This window comes from Chelonia mydas, chromosome 6 (genome assembly GCF_015237465.2).
Source record: "Chelonia mydas isolate rCheMyd1 chromosome 6, rCheMyd1.pri.v2, whole genome shotgun sequence".
Classification (NCBI taxonomy): domain Eukaryota; kingdom Metazoa; phylum Chordata; order Testudines; family Cheloniidae; genus Chelonia; species Chelonia mydas.
This window is the reverse complement of record NC_051246.2, coordinates 88001481-88018211: the sequence shown is the minus strand read 5'-3', so window position 1 is coordinate 88018211 and position 16731 is coordinate 88001481. Positions and strand designations below refer to the sequence as shown.

General features: G+C 40.7%; 1 long non-coding RNA gene across 2 annotated transcripts in view; it reads right to left on the bottom strand.

Annotated features, from left to right (window-relative positions):
- The window catches only part of LOC122466203, a 121349-nt gene extending 104657 nt beyond the window's left edge, over positions 1–16692 (bottom strand). For both annotated transcript variants that reach the window (XR_006291551.1, XR_006291552.1), the window contains exons 1-2: positions 16362–16692; positions 4561–4609 (exon numbers count right to left, since the gene is read on the bottom strand). This is a non-coding gene — a long non-coding RNA (uncharacterized LOC122466203). The remainder of the gene's footprint in view (positions 1–4560; positions 4610–16361) is intronic.
- Between the last annotated feature and the right edge of the window lie 39 nt (positions 16693–16731).

Below are 16731 nucleotides of genomic sequence, written 5' to 3'. Positions count from 1 at the left end.
TGGTGTCCTCTGCAAAATTTATAAGTGTACTCTTCACTCCATCTTCCAAGTCATTAATGAAATATTGAATAGCACTCTACACAAGATGGAACCCGGCAGGACCCCACTTGAAACATCCTCCCAGTTTGACTGTGATCTACTGATAACTTACTTTTTTAGTATGCTTTTTTTCAAACCAGTTGTGTACCCACCGTATAGTAATTTCTTCTAGACCACATTTCTCTAGTTTGCCTGTAATTTTGCTTATATCCATAGGCAATTGAACCACTGAGCACAAAGCTAGGTGCAAATATGTTAAATATGAAAATGAGAGAATTACATATGCTCCTAATTGGCATGCATCAGTAAGAAAATGAGAAAGGAGAATTAGCAAACTTTTGCCCACACAAAAAGCAGGAGCACAAAGGCAAAACTGAAACATTCTGGGCCTGCTGATTCCACACATTGTGGTCTCCTCAAATCATAAAGACCTGCTATACTCTCTCGCACAAAAGACATAACTAGTGCAAAGACAACTTCTGAGGTCCCTCCACCTCCCTCTTACCTTCCCCATGCTTTCCAGAATACTTGAGAGAGTTCCAGATTAAGATCAATATTACTATCAGAGGTTTCAGAAGAGCTCAAGTGGAGTGAGAATCCGATGGGATAAATTAGAAAATTCATCTGTACATGGGGATGGTGGCTAGTTAATATACTTGTGCTTTTGTAATTGTACTTACATTCTCATATCCTTTCTTCTGTCTTTTTCTTACAGCTAGATATCTCACATCTGCGAGCTCCCCCTAAGGTAGTCCCCACAGATAGAGCAGAAAGACAATGAGGGTTCAGCTGAGGGTTTTTTGTTTGGTTGTTTTTAACTTCCTTTTCTATTCTCTCTATTTTCTCTTGTTTTGTTTGGCTAGGATGAAAGAAAGTCGGGATTGATTATGCTTGTTTAAACATTGAACATTGTCAGTCTGCATATCTGGGTGTTTGTATTATGGTCACCTTCGTCCACTTCTCTCCTTTTGTTTGCTACAATCACCTCTAGCATCTTCTCTTAAATTAGATTGTAAGCTCTTTAGGGTATGGACAGAGTAGTCCAATGTGCTTGTATAGTGAGCATCCTGCACAATGAGGCCCTGATTATGACTGGGGCTCTTGGGCACTACCACAATAAATAAAATAAAAATAAAATAATAATAATAATAGTTTTTGTAAGATGGGTTCTTTTCTCTCAGAGAGGGTGCTGAGGAAACACCCCATTTTCTGTACCTCTGTTTTGTTCTTGTTTCTGTTTCACTGTTTGTTGGATTTTAATGATAATTGTTTTTACTATATTAAAGAGTTATTACATTGGCTCTGTGTCCTTTACATTTCTCCAAAGGTTTCTATGGCAGAGGCAAGAGAGGCCCAGTGTGGGATGCAGTCTAGCCTGTTGAGATATAAAAATTGCTTATATTGGAACTTACTGGCTACCTGGCTTGCTGCTGCTACCTGAGACTTGGTTCTCAGGAGATCTTGCTTTTTCATTACCTACCAGTATTTCTCAGCTCTGATTCTATATGCTGGGCACCTGCCTTTCCTTTATCTTTCCTTCCCAGTTAGCCCAACATTTGGCAGTAGTCTCTGGGAGGCCCCTCCCAACTATTGGCCATGATGAGAAACTATTCCTGTCAGATCCAGTGTGGCCAGCAACACCACATCAGGTGCAAGAGAACCAGAAATATCTTGCTAGTCTGTGCTGGAGCCCCGGCCAGGTGCCAGCTCATGCCAAAGTCGCCACGTCTCAACTGAACACTGACAAATACATAGTTGGAATCAGTCAGTTCAGTTGTGTGTTAGTGTTGTTAAAATAGGTATTAGAATTATGTGTGTTTAGAGTTTAGATTAATGCTTTTATTAATTATTAAATGCATGCTTGTGAGTTGCTGCATGCATTAATCTCACTTATAACATCTGTATCCAATATCGTAGGTAATATCTGAGTAGTTCTATTGTGAGCCTCTGTAACTATGTAAATCACCAGACAGGAAAGAGACATTAATTAGTGTGAGGTGCTGATCTACAACAGAAGGTGTTATGTCCTTCCCAACAGAAAAGGTCCATCGACACCACATGGACTATTGTGGGATGTTAAAAAGGACAAAATACTTTGTTGTTCTGTTCTCCCCCCTTGGAGATGAGGCATGCAAGTAGATTCCTCCCATCATCTGAGTTTGCAGCTCAGAGCACATGGCAGGAGAGGGCTAAAAACCCCAAACAAAAGGAACTAGTTATCTGTATGATACTTGGACTCTAAGGGGTAAAGGTTTTCCAGGCATAAGGAAGAGATCCCCAGCTGCTCAGCTTGGGTTAGCTCTAAAGAACATATAGAGCCTGCTTATTATAGAAGCTTCTATTACCTTTTGAAATTTAAGATTGTAACTCACTTGTGTGTGTATGTTTACCAGCTTTAACCTTGTAAATAACTCTCATTTCTTTTTCCTACTTAATAAATCTTCAGTTAGTTTATTGTAGGATTTGCTACAAGCGTTGTCCTTAGTGTGAGATGTAAGCTGCAACTAACCTGAGGTAAGTGACTGGTCTTTTGAGACTGGGTGTACCTAAATATTGCTATGATTCTTGGTGTAAGGGTCCAGCTATCACAAAGAGTATATTTACCTGCGGGGAAAGATAGATTGGAGTATTCAAAGGGACTGTCTGTGACTTCATGTTAAAGCTGTTATAGTGCCAGAATAGTTTGCACTTGATAATTGGTTGGTGATAGGATTGCCAATGCTGACCGAAGCTATTTCGGGAGATTTTTTTCCCCAGCATGACATAATGTCATTTTCTTAAAATATTCTATTAAAATCTCCTGCATTGCTTTCAGTAGTCACTGGGAGATTGATGCCGGTTCCGGGAAACTCCAGACCAATCCCTGGAGGGTTGGCAAACCTAGCTAGTAAAATCTAGTTATAGAACTCACAACCAGTTTGGGGTTTGTGACCTGCTTCCTAATAATCTGCCCTGAGGTTGGTAAGCATTCTCTTGAGTCACCACAGGTAGCATTACAGCTCCTATGGCCTTACAGCATCTTCTAATACCCGAGGTGGTTTTTGAAAATGCCTTTGCCACCACCAGCTGGACAAGGCAAAATCATTTGTGCACTCATTGGTGCACTTGCTTTTACCCCTGTCCATTGCCCTGCAACTGCAGTATGGGGCAGTCTCCACTCCTAATTTGCATATGCCCCACCTCCTTTCTTAGTATTTAATTGATTTATAAATATATAAAAAGAATCCATTTCAGATTCTGAGTGCTTCCTCCTTCAATTAAAAACACAGGTAATCCACAGGCTGTAGCCTCAGCACACATATCTATTGATGCTTTTTGGAAGATGTAACTTTCAGGGTGTCTCAGTTTCAGACACAAAAATTACCATCCTTACCACTTCACTAATTCCAACTTGCCATTAACACAAGTTCAGGAAACTACTGTAAATCTAACAAGTGCTTATCAAGTCTAACATCTTTGTTCATCTAGTTTACTGCCTTACCATCTGCCCTTCACTTGTAGAGGACTTAACATAAAACAGGAGCTGAAGTAAATGCAGATATCCCACTGCTGTCTATTTAGCTTTCATTAAGTGAGTTGGTGCAGTGCTCCTTCTCAAAACCAGCCCATCATCTAAAAGTATTTACATAAGACTCTTTGCATTATATTCCAACCTCTGCAACACTAGTATTAACTACTGACATCTGCCAAGTCTGACTAGTAAGTGCTTTACAGTATCAATTCATCCTAAGCAAAAAGCATTTTTGAGTGCAGCAGTGCTCTTGTTAATGCCAATAAGAAGTATCAGAGCTCACATGACACCTAGCAGAAATTAGTACCCACATTCAAAGAAAAGCTTTTGTTATTTCCCAGAGTATTATGTGGACTTTATTGAGATGACTGCATCTGACACCTGCTGTAATATAAAATGCAGCTATAATTAGCCAACTGATGCTCACTGCAGTTTAGGTCGAATCCCTTCTGTGGGAATTATGCTTTAAAATATTCAGAACTCCAAGTGGCTCTCATTACATTTAATTTTTACTTAGAATTAGGTGGTCTAGAAAAAAAATTTAGGATTGTAATAGCCCCCCGCTGAATGCCACACAGCAATGTGAAAACCCATAGATTTTTTTCCAAATAAAAAAAATGAGAACAGCAGACTACACTACAGCCTTCAATTGAAGTCTGGCTTTGCTTAATTGTACTTTTTGCACTCATCAGTCTCTCCTCTTCAGAGCAAGCTACAAAAATTGCCTGAATAGCCAAAGAAAAGTTTCCCACAGTCACTGGCCACAGAAAAACACCATTGTCCTTCCTCACAGTTTGATGGACAACATTTCTATAAATGGGTAGCCAGTCTGTCAATGGCACCCTTGCTGAAAAGGCAAAAGAAGAGAACAGATTCTGCCAATATCTGACAAAGCATGTTAACACATAATCAGGCATTCACTAGTCAGGCAGCTGCCCCTGGGACCTTCATAACACAGGTGCCTTTAAGCCATTTCCTATTCACAGATAAAGGAAACAAGCAGGAGATACCTGGGAAAGGAGCAGTCTATTATGGCTTGTAAAATGTCCATCTTCTAGGCTGCAGGCATAAAAACAGAAAGGACATAAAGGAAACTTCAGTTTTAACAGTTAAATTATAAAACAGCAGAATACTCACAAAACTCATAACTTTAGACTTGGTCTAAAAAATGTTTAGTGGCAGAGCAGCACCAAGCCCTTGATTATAACAGGAGTCTTCTTCACTCCTTTGACCACATCAAACTGAGCAAACGAGCTCTCATGTCCCTGAAGCCAGCAACTGGAACAAAAATTTAGCCAGCCCAAGTGAAGGTCCCAAGGTTATCACCTTCACCTATCACTTGTTCCTAGGCTGCTTTTGCCATGTATAATCATGTCCCTTCCTCACCCAGCTGTGATCACTAAATTCACTCTCTAACTGGGAAGGTTGCAATTTTCAGTAGGACACACTTGGTACTATTCAATAACTAGCCACTAAAAGTTGTTAAGCTGTGAGGTAAAGACCCACTTCAAGCTAACAGCATGACTTCCAGGGTATTCTATTCCCAGCCAGCCTGAGGAACAAGTGTCATTTGGTGGCCAATGTTATCTATTAGGCTATTAGATCGGGTGATCATTTTAGCTTTAAAGAATATATTAAGTCTCTACAGTTTGTTTTGCTTTACTCTTTTAAGCTTTCTAATGTAACCTTAATTCACACAAATTGTTAACACACAAAAAAGTGCCTTTTCTTGACAACACAGATTTGAATCATTTAAAAAATCAGAACATATTAAATGCTAAAACCTATGTCCCTAATCTTGCAAACATGCACATGCTTAACTTTGAGCACACAAACAGTCCCACAGACTTCACTTGGGCCAGATAGAAACATAAAACGATGACTTCGATGAGACTATACAAGTGCTTAATGTTAAGCACACGAGTAAGTGTTTGCAGGATCAGGGCCTATGAAAATGGCTGAGGCATGTGCGGTTTCTTCCAGCCATGCCCTCTATGGAAGCAGCAAGGATAAAGAAATGTAAAACCACCACAGAATTCTCCCTACATTACAGTGAGCCTCCTGTGGCCAAGTATGCTGGCTTTATGTCATAATCCAAGGGCAGCACAGCAAAAAGTAGCCCCGGTGGGGCCCAGAATTTGGCCTAATAAGAATAAACAAATATGAAAAAGCTCCTCTGTGTAGTTCTCTGTGAGACTGTGCTGAAGTCCTGCCTTCTTGCAGATTGGAATATTCCAAAGTGCACCAACGTGACTTCTGAAAATTATTGTTAGCTAAACAGATTTGCTTTTAAAAATGCTTTTAAAAACAGACATTTTTATATACATACAATAACAAATGTTTTCTTGTTATTAAAGCTCTTCACCTAAAGTGCTGTATATATAAAATTCAGTTGAAGCCAAGATCTATAAAGATCTAATGGAAAAACAGCCTCAGAAAATGTAAATAAAAAATACAGTAACTGTTATTTTTCTTTGACAGTTTTGAGAACTCAGTATAGAGTGAGACTTCTCAGAATTTCCCATATCTGTCTTACTAACCTGGAGTTACTCTTCTCACTTTTAAAGAAGGCTGCTGGCTCCCACCAAAAGACTTTTAAAAAAATGGAATGGGATTCATCCTATATGAATCAAGTTCTGTACATGCTTTTGATCAATTAATATATACCAAGGAGCAGGAACTATGAAGACAACTGATTCAGGCATCCTTATTTTAAGACAGGGCCGTGTGATATATGCTAATCAAGTCATGTTTTATCTTTTCTTTTGGGCACTTGTATTTCTTATTTCAGACCAATTTGGGGCTTCTTGATTACTCTTACTACAGTTAGACAGTCCAAGTTCTATAAATAAGAAATTGAGAGATCCAGGAGTCTCATATTTTAACTCCAAATTAGTTGGATAGTAATAATGCTGTATCTGTAGAAATAGAATTCAAAATATTAATTTTTCATTTACATGTGAGAAGTCAAAAGAGGGACAAGCTCTGAATAGTAAGCCGTACATTTGGAAATTTAACAGCACAGTGAAGTCTCAGTGCGTCTCTTGCGTCAAATTCTACCCTCAGCTATCAATACCATCCCACTGACTCCAAGGGGCTGCACAGGGGTAATTACGCATAGAACTTGTATAAAGGGTAACAGTTGGTATTAAAGATTTTATTCAGATTCTTTAAAATAAAAATAAAAACTAAGATGAAACTATATAACGTATAAGTTACCACATATCATTCTATATAAAAAAATGATACACACAAAATATGCTTTAGGTATTTGTATGCTAGTTTCTGAACAGGCACAACCACAAGTAGTAGCATCAGTATGCCACAACCCTGACCTGGAAACCCCAGATTTAGGTGCAAAGGCTAGCTTGGTGTTCACCTTCTCCACTGAGACTGCCTACAGAGATGTTAATTGTGACAGTGTGGTTTGCAGACTGGACTGATCCCACCCACTCATTTTAATAAGTCATTAAACTGACATCAAATGGTACAAACTTTCTATTACTACTGATATGGGCCAGATTCAAACTCGCAACATACGCCCCAATCCTGCACAGTCTTACACATGTGCTTAATTTTATACAGGTGAATAGTCCCATTGAATTCAATGAGACTACTCATATACATAAAGTTAAGCATGTGCATAAATGTTTGCAGGATCAGGACCCGAGATGGCAAAGACTCCATTAACAATTCCTTGAGCTCCACTAGAAAAATATATATAGTGAAAAGATGAATGTGACTTTTTATTTTGTCAGTTTACTATGATAATGGTGGCTGTATAAGCACTTAGATAGATATAAATAATACTTTAAAATATAGGCTGTTTCATAATCAGCCAAAAGTAATAGAAGAATGTAGTATGTGGTATAGATACAGGATGGGATTTTCAAATTAGCCTATGGGAGTTAGGAACCTAATTCTTGCTGTTCATTGTGCAATGGATGTCTAAGTCCCGTAGGTCCCTTTTAAACAAGTCCAAGCTGACACACTAAAAACTATGGCTCAAAAAGAAAGCAACATAAAAACATAAAAAGGGAGTAATTTATCAACCATATATAATGAAATATTCAAAAAGGCTAGAGAATCACTAGATTATGTGATACCTTACTGAACCAGCAATTCTTGCCCCTGAAATAAAATTGTTAACTGTGCACTTAGGCCTGGATCCAATTTCCATGGAAGTAAACGGACGGGTGCTCATAGGACCAGGCCCATAATGACAGATGTAATAACTGCCCAGTTACTTGGTTACAGAAATTTACAAGCTCAACTGCTAAAGCAGGAGGTGATTGTAAATTTGAAAGGCTTAATAGTTTTGTAGCAAAGGACAGAGAGGTTGTATGCATAGCAAAGGACTTAGCTCCCCACTAAGCTGTAGCCATAAAGTCTGAGCCCCATGAGTCCGATGTGACACTCCACCCCATATTCTTCATAGTGATATTATGATGATATGATTATAGCATAATTATGATTTATTTTTGCAAGATAAGTCATGTGAGGTGTCACTGAAAAAGTTATGATTTGCTGAATATGATTATCCTATTTGTATGCATGTATAATTTTTGTATCCTAAGTTATGAATACTGACTATGTATGTATGTAAGTATGACTAATACTTTCAAATGTAGTTACACCTCGGTAACACCCACTAGACAAGATGCTTTTGGTCTAGAAAGCTGGTTGGGAAGGGCCTCTTCAGGGAAATGAGCCATTAGGGAAAACAATAGGTCTTAGGAGAAGATTATCTCCCACCTGTTGAGCGTTCCTGAGAACGCTACAGATAGCCTGTAACCAATGGCTGCTATGACCCTACAAAGACATGTGACCAGGCCACATGATTCTGGACTCCATCTTGGGATATCAATATTTTTCCACAAACCGATCTGGGAATCAAGTTTTGAAACAAAAGGTTCCCACCATATGCTAAAGCTATATAAGGCAGGGAGTGACATCATCTGTGGTTCTTCACTCCCCACACAAGAAGACTCCTGAAAAATACCTGAGGAACAAAGACTGAACTGGGGGAAGTGCTGGACCCAGGCTAAAGAGATTTCTAGCCTGTGTATGAAACACCTGGGGATTCAAGCTGCAAAGCAACTGCAGCTTGTGCCTTACGAATCTACAAGTCTGCCTGTACCATCAGTTAGGGTGAGAATCTGCTATTCATATCCAAATCTATTTAGTATATTAAGTTTGGTTTGCATTTTTTGTTTATTTACTAGGTAATCTTCTTTGATCTGTTTTCTATCACTTATGATCACTTAAAATATATCTTTTGTAGTTAATAAACTTGTTTTTGTTTTAATCTAAACCAGTGAGCTTTGACTAGAGTGCTTGGGGAAAAATCTCTGCTTGTTTACCGTAAGTGTGCATTGTTCTCTTCACACTGAGGGAGAGGCGGATCGGGTATTAAACCCATATACTGGTCAGATTTGACCAGGGCAGGACAGTTCTGCTCTGGGGTCCCAGGCTGGGAAGCTGGTGGTTAGAGAGCCTTCGTGTAACTGCAGTTGGGTGTGTCCCTACCTCGGTGAATGCTGGTGAATGTGCAGGCTGGAGGGCTTTGCAGCTTGTCACAGCAGTGCAGTCTGAGAGGGAGCCCAAGCTGGTGGGTCAGGGGGCTCAGTGATACCCCAATTCCAGGTGGTACCCTGGGGAGAACCCATCACACCCGAGTCAGCTGACATGGGCCATCTGCGGGTGTTTAATTGCAGTGGAGAGGTACCCCTATTGTCTTAGATGGGATTCCTCATGTGCTTAAAGTTAGGCATTCACTTAAGTACCTTGCTGAATCAGGGTTTATGGTCTTGGTTAGAGCCATGGCTACTACTGGATGCTCAGATAGCAGTTGAGTTTAGGAGCATTTTTTTTCATTTGTGCTTGGACAAATGAGTGCGACCTTTTACTTAGGATGTGGACCTTGCTATATCCATCCTTTTTTTTCCACCTTGAGTCTGGACTACTATGATGTTTTCCACCTCAAGTTAAATCTGATCATTCAGAATCTAAAGCTAGTGTAGGCTATGACAGCCTGCATATTAAGCAAAGCTTCATACTGAGAACACATAACACTAGTGTTCTGTGATCTGCGTGTGTGTTTCTGAGTAGAATTCAAGGTGTTTATACCTTAAAGACCTAAATAGGTCTAACTTATCTGAAGGATGCCTCTCTCCCACTTCCATACTGCTACAGTTGACCGATATCCACCTGGGCTGGAACTTTTATGATGTAAGAGAAGGAGCTGTTGGTATGGGGTGGACCCTTCAGCTCTAGAATGCATTGTCTTCACCCACTGGCCTCACAAAGCTGAACCTTTTGAACACTCTGCAAAGTACATCTTTTTTTCTTGGGGACTTGGAGAAGGGGCAGGTTGAATATTGGAAAAGATTGTATTAGTATTATGTTAATTAGAAGGTACTGTATTTGTAACTCAAAGTGATGACTAGCTGATGTACATTTTTGTATATTAAACAAACATTATTATGAATTTTAAACTATATGTAGGCACCCAGAGCTTGGTATGGGTGCTTATCATTTTATTAATATAGATAAATAAAAATAAATAAATATTGCAAAGAAGACAAAGTTAAAGACAGCAGTATTTGGATGAAGTCAAATAGCCTAGTGTTTTTATTTGCATGAATATTTTCACAGGTTTCTTAATGCCTCAGGGAGTCATTTCTGGGACCAAAGCCTCATGAGAGCTAAACTTATCATATTTCAGTTCTTCAATGTTGAAAATATCTAAAGAAAACCATTCCAAATTCCTTTCTTTCCTTGGTATTTGCATTGTTCAAATATCTTATCACTTAGCCAAATTATTCATATTTAAATATTTTAATTTTTCCTCCTATGCTAATCTCTCAACCCTTGTATCTATTTTTGTCACTCTTCTATGAATACTCTCCGATTTGCAAATATATTTCTGGTAATTATATGCCCAGAACGTACCTCTATATTTCAGGTATGGTCCTACCAGAGTTCTACAGTAAGTCCCCTAATGAGATGCAGCTTTATATGCAGACCAGAATTGCATTGGCCAGTTTTACTGCCATATCCCATAACAAACTTATGTCTACTTTACTGTCTACTATAACTCGTAAGTGTCTTTTAGAATTACTGCTTTTCAGATGCCTTCCTTCCACGGAATATACCTGTTTCAAACAATTTTCCTTAGTTGTATGGGCTTATACTTTTGCCCAGTTTGATTTCATTTTCTTATTTTCTGTCCATGCATTATTTCTCTGTTGTAGTTTTATTGATGGGCTGGTGATTGATTGCAATTGATTACTGATTAATCTTTTAGACCACAGTGATCAATAAAGGTTCATCTCCTGAGGGCTACAGCATCAGGATTATTATTATCGGTATCATTAGAATAAGAAACAATTGCAATTTACTACTAGTCCCTTTATTAACAAATCCACTAAACAGATCCCACAAGTCCTGAAATACAACAGCAGATAGAGAGATAAGTGCATAGTGTTTACCCTATCAATGGCATCACTCACATCTAAACTGGGAGGAGTGGTAGATACTCTGGAGGGTAGGGATAGGATACAGAGGGATTTAGACAAATTAGAGGATTGGGCCAAAAGAAATCTGATGAGGTTCAACAAGGACAAGTGCACAATTCTGCACTTAGGATGGAAGAATCCCATGCACTGCTACAGACTAGGGAACGAGTGGCTAGGCAGCCGTTCAGCAGAAAAGAATTTAGGGATTACAGTGGACGAGAAGCTGGATATGAGGCAACAGTGTGCCCTTGTTGCCAAGAAGGCCAATGGCATTTTGGGCTGGATAAGTAGGAGCATTGTCAGCAGATCGAGGAACGTGATGATTTCCCTCTATTCGACATTGGTGAGGCCTCATCTGGAGTACTGTGTCCAGTTTTGGGCCCCACACTACAAGAAGCATGGGGACAAATTAGAAAGAGTCCAGTGGAGGGCAACAAAAATTATTAGGGGGCTGGAGCACATGACTTATGAAGAGAGGCTGGGGGAACTGGGATTATTTAGTCTGCAGAAGAGAAGAATGAGGGGGAATTTGATAGTTGCTTTCAACTACCTGAAAGGGGGTTCCAAAGAGGATGAATCTAGACTGTTCTCAGTGTTAGCAGATGACAGAACAAGGAGTAATGGTCTCAAGTTGCAGTGGGGGAGGTTTAGGTTGGATATTAGGAAAAACTTTTTCACTAGGAGGATGGTGAAGTACTGGAATGGGTTACCTAGGCAGGTGGTGGAATCTCCTTCCTTAGAGCTTTTTAAAGTCAGGCTTGACAAAGCCCTGGCTGGGATGATTTAATTGGGGATTGGTCCTGCTTTGAGCAGGGGGTTGGACTAGATGACCTCCTGAGGTCCCTTCCAACCCTGATATTCTATGATCTCCTGCGGGGGGACCTTAGGTGTCAGTCATCATCATCATCATCACCACCACCAGTGGTTGTCATCCTGGGATCTCCTAGTGTTTTTCCCCCCACCTCAACCAGGCCAGACAACACTTTTTTTATCCTTAGTTATGCTTATGCCTGCTAAGGCTCATACATATGCATAAGGGTTTCAACCCATTTTTCCTTATCCATACTTCCACACCCCACTAATTTAGGGGTGCTGCAACTCTCACTATCCCTTTAGTTCCCCTCATTCTCGTTAATATCTACATCAATGAGTTACCATAGCAACTTGAGGTTATTACAGAATCCCCTGAAATGTTACTATTGGGCACCTTGTGATATTAACTGGTACACTGTGGCATATTTTCCAGTCTCATGCAGCATAGCTTCCAGAATATCAGCACTTAGCACATCTTGTACTGTAATTTTACACTTAACTGTTTCAGGATTATCTTTTGGTTACCTAGCCATGCCAACTTATTTCAGGCCTAAAGCCTTAAATGGCTGAGTTTCTTACAGGCTTGGTGTTACAATGTTAATTCTTATATTTCACCTCTATATCCTAAATATACTTAATATCTTTTATTATTGGCTACACTATCCTCATTCATGTTCAGAACAATTCATTATCTTGTATCTTCTTTGAATTTCAGATTCTGAATGTACTGAGAGATCCACTTATGAAACTTCAAAATAGATCCAGGCCCCTCTTAGATAATGAAAACCAAGGAGACTACCTATGTCTTTTATATTGATAGGGATACTTAATGCTTCCATGAAGGAAACAAACTGCCATCAACATGAACAATTGCTATGATCTGGTCCTTGATTAATACACATTTGACATTATTTGACATTAACAAACTTGCAAATTACTTCACAGTCTCTTACCTCCCTTTTCTAGTGAAGACCACTGAGAAGACAGTGGCAGACCAACTAGAGTAACACTGTTTCATCACTCCAAAAGCACTTGCTGCAAACTAAATTGAGGGCATCCATCTATCAATTGCTAAAGTGGTTCCAATCTTACTGGATACAGCTCTGTTCCCAGATAGCAGCAATGGTCTGATACACCTTCTCTTATCTTCAGCTGGCCAATAAACTGCAACCTCTCTCAGAAGTGGAATTTGCTATAGTTACCCATGCTGTTGTCACTTCAAGGCTGACAAATGTAATAAGTGCTATCTCACCCTACACTTGAAGGCCACTTGTAGGGTGACCAGATGTCCCGATTTTATAGGGACAGTCCTGATTTTTGGGTCTTTTTCTTATATAGGCTCCTATTACCCCCCACACCTGTCCCAATTTTTCACATTTGCTGTCTGGTCATCCTAGCCACTTGGAAACTTCAGCCACTGCATAATGCTATTGCCCGTATCTTGAGCAACAGAGATGAATGAGAAAATATTATACTTGTGTTTCATACTGGCTAGCAAGTCATTTTCATGTGAAATTCAAAGTGCTGCGGTTTGATGGATTTGGATTTTTTTTAATTTATAGAGCCCCATCTTTATCAAATCACACCATTTATATATTGTCTATCCTACAGGTTATACTGCATGAGTCTATGGCACAAAAGACCCAGTAGGCCTTTCTTGGCTCTGGAGTTCACTCTGCATTTTTGGGCAGGCCTGCAAAATGTTTTTTGCCACCTCTTTCCAAACTTAACTGATGTATTTTCTCTATTTGCACAGCTAGTGTTCTGTCTCTTTTTTTCAAGGACATGTTTGCAGGAAAAAGCTACCAAAGTACTTTCAAAATAAAAATAATTAAAATGGAGATTGTCCTTTGCATTTATAGTTCCTCTAAATTAGGAGGACCTCTAGAAGCAGGCTTTTCAGGACCCCAAGTTGGCTCTGACCACCAGAAATCTATCTAAAGCCAAGTCTAGCAACTTAGAAAGTAAGTCTATACTGCAAAGAAAAAACACGGTGCTGAGTCTCAGAGCCAGGTCAATTGACTCAGGCTTGTGCTGTGGAACTAAAAATAATAATGCAGATATTCCCGCTGTGGCTAGAGCTCAGGCTCTGAAAACCAGCAAGGGGAGAGGGTCTGAGAGTCTGGGCTCCAGCTCATGTGTGTATATCCACACTGCTATTTTTTGCCCTCCAGCCTGAGTCCCTGAAGCCTGAGTCAGTGTCTCAGGCTTTTCTTTGCAGTGTAGCCATACCCTCAGATCTTCATGTAAGATGCAGCTCTTTGTTCAACCAACTTGCAAACTGCCTTGGATATTAATCTCCTGTGGAAATGGCCAGTATTTCCCTATTTCTGTTTTTTCAATGTAGTGGGCTTGGTTGCGGAGACAGAGTATTTCTTGGGAAACATTTTCACTAAATAAAACAGTGTAAAGTTTTGTCCAAATACAACAGTGTGAAATGCCCTAGAAATATCTGCAATAACGATAATTAATAATAAATTAATTTGTATTTCTATAGTACCTTTTACTCAAGAATCTCAATGTGCTTAACAGTGATTACCTCACATGGATATTGTGAGACTAATTTAGAAAAGCACTATTATCCCCATGTTACAGATAACAAAAACATGGGCTTGTCTTTACTGCTGAAAAACCACTGCATTTTTACCTCAGGGTATCTAATGCATGTAAGCTACCCCAAGGTAAAAACATAGTAAAGACAAGGCATTTTAGTTTTATCAAAAGGTAAACTCACCAATGTCAGCCTTATATCCCAGCCTAGGTTTGATCTCATAGTACCTAATCTTCACTGTGTTTTTCCTTTGGCATAGCTTTGGGAAAAGCAGGGAGGGAGATCACATCTGATCCAGCTGGGGCTACTCCTTTCCTCCATGATTCCTCAGGACCCTGAACAATGCAAGGAGGGCCCCATTATGAGGGAACTAGGCCTTCCCTTCACCTCCAGCCATGCAGACTCAGGAAAGAGGAAAAACTCCAACATAGCACCAGCCCAGGGACCAGAGACTGAAGCCAGCAGGAGCACCTCTTGAAGTCCTGGGAAGGTAGGGGAGCACAAACCCACCCACAGCTGAAGGCCCCTCCTTTAGCTATTGAACCCAGGGCTCAAATAATTATGGCGGACAACTAAGGAGAAAACAGGGACAGGAGTGAGGGTTACAGGGACATAAGCCAGGAGCCAGAAGGGAACACCAAACAGAGAACCCCAGATAGTGCCCACTGTTCCTCAAAGGCGTTTGGGGAGCAAGGGGACACAGCCCAGAGGAAGCCAGCAGGAGCAACTGTAGAAGCAATTTCAGCAGAGAACTCTGGACACAGATGATGCTATAAGTTCTTACTCTAGACATTCTCTCTCACTCTCTTAATTTCAGACTCACTCGTACTGCCCTCTATCCTTTCTTCTCTCTTCTCCCCATCTTTCTTTCATTCTCCCCCTCACCACTCAATGTCCCTTCTCACTTCCTTTGTTTTCCTTTCAGTTAATTCCTTCCTGCCTTCCCTCCTTACTTACAAGCCTCAGCCAAAAACTATAACAAAAAACCCAACCAAGCAACAGCTACAAAAATGTGTAATTAACATGTTTACAAAGCATCATTTTGTTCAGTCTGCTTGTATGTTATATCCCTTTGTCTCACTTTATATCTGGCTTGTTTATTCAGCTCTTTGGGACATGAATCGGCTCTTACCTGCGTTTCAACTGTGCTTAGCAAAACAAATCCCCATTCTTAACTGAGGTCTCTAGACAACATTATTATAATATAAATAAAATAAAAAGAAGATCTGGGTATGCTAGGTGATGCTATGATGAAGTGTATGTGCATGCTTGCAAGGCACTTATGTCCATTGGTATAGCTATGGCAGTACATTGTATAGGTGGCTGAAATTGCAGCACAGGAAGGGTGAGGCTGCTACAGAGTGAAAGGGTGGGAGAGAGTGAAGCAGCATGAGTACAAGTGGGACAGGCTGTGGTGGAGCAGGACTAGGTGGGCAAAGCTTTGAGGGAATGAGAATGAAGCTACGCTGAGTGAGTCATGCTTGTGGAAAGGATGGTGGAGCTCAGGTTTATTTACACTGAAACTCAGCAGCACATGAAGCTGACCTCCACAGCCAGCCTGTGGCAAGTCACTGCTCTCGACCATCCTCCCAAAATAATGAAGTTACTGAGTCCAAGCTATTGTATCTCTGAAAGAAGCAGGGATGGGGGTGACACTGCTCTACAGTAAAGAAAGGTGGCAGGCATAGGTCAGATCAGGCAGCTGCTCCAAACAAAAAGGTAAAGCTGGATCTACCCGCCCCAAACTGTACTGTCAAAATAGAGCCAATCCAGCCATCCCTACTGAACCCACAAACCTGGAACCCAAAACATCCCAGCGCAACAACTCCACAAAAACAATGTTGCCCACATTGTCTATATTGTCACAAGTCTCACAATACTCCGGTGTTTTTCTAAAAGCCCCCAGGCTATTACCCGGGGAGCTCACCTTTCATTTTAAAACATTCAGGTTCTAATCCGTATGGCTGCAGAGACAAGCCTGACAGGGTGACCCTGCAAAGCTTCAACCCGCGAAGCTAAGAGCCACGATTTTAAAGCCAGTCTCATGATTGACTCAGGGGGGTTGAACCCGCTGGCTGGCAGACCCAGAGCCCGCACCAGGACCCTGGCCCCAAACTCCAGTCCCTGCCAGAGGGCATTCGGGAGACAGGGACCAAGCACTGGCCGGCTCTGGGCGCTCCGTGCCGGGGAGGGGCTCTGCCAGCGGGCCCTTCCCTGCTTCGATACAACAGTCCCCGGCTCAGCCAGGGCTCAGCAGCCCCCGCTGCCCCTCGCAGGCCTGGCCCGAGAGCGGAGCC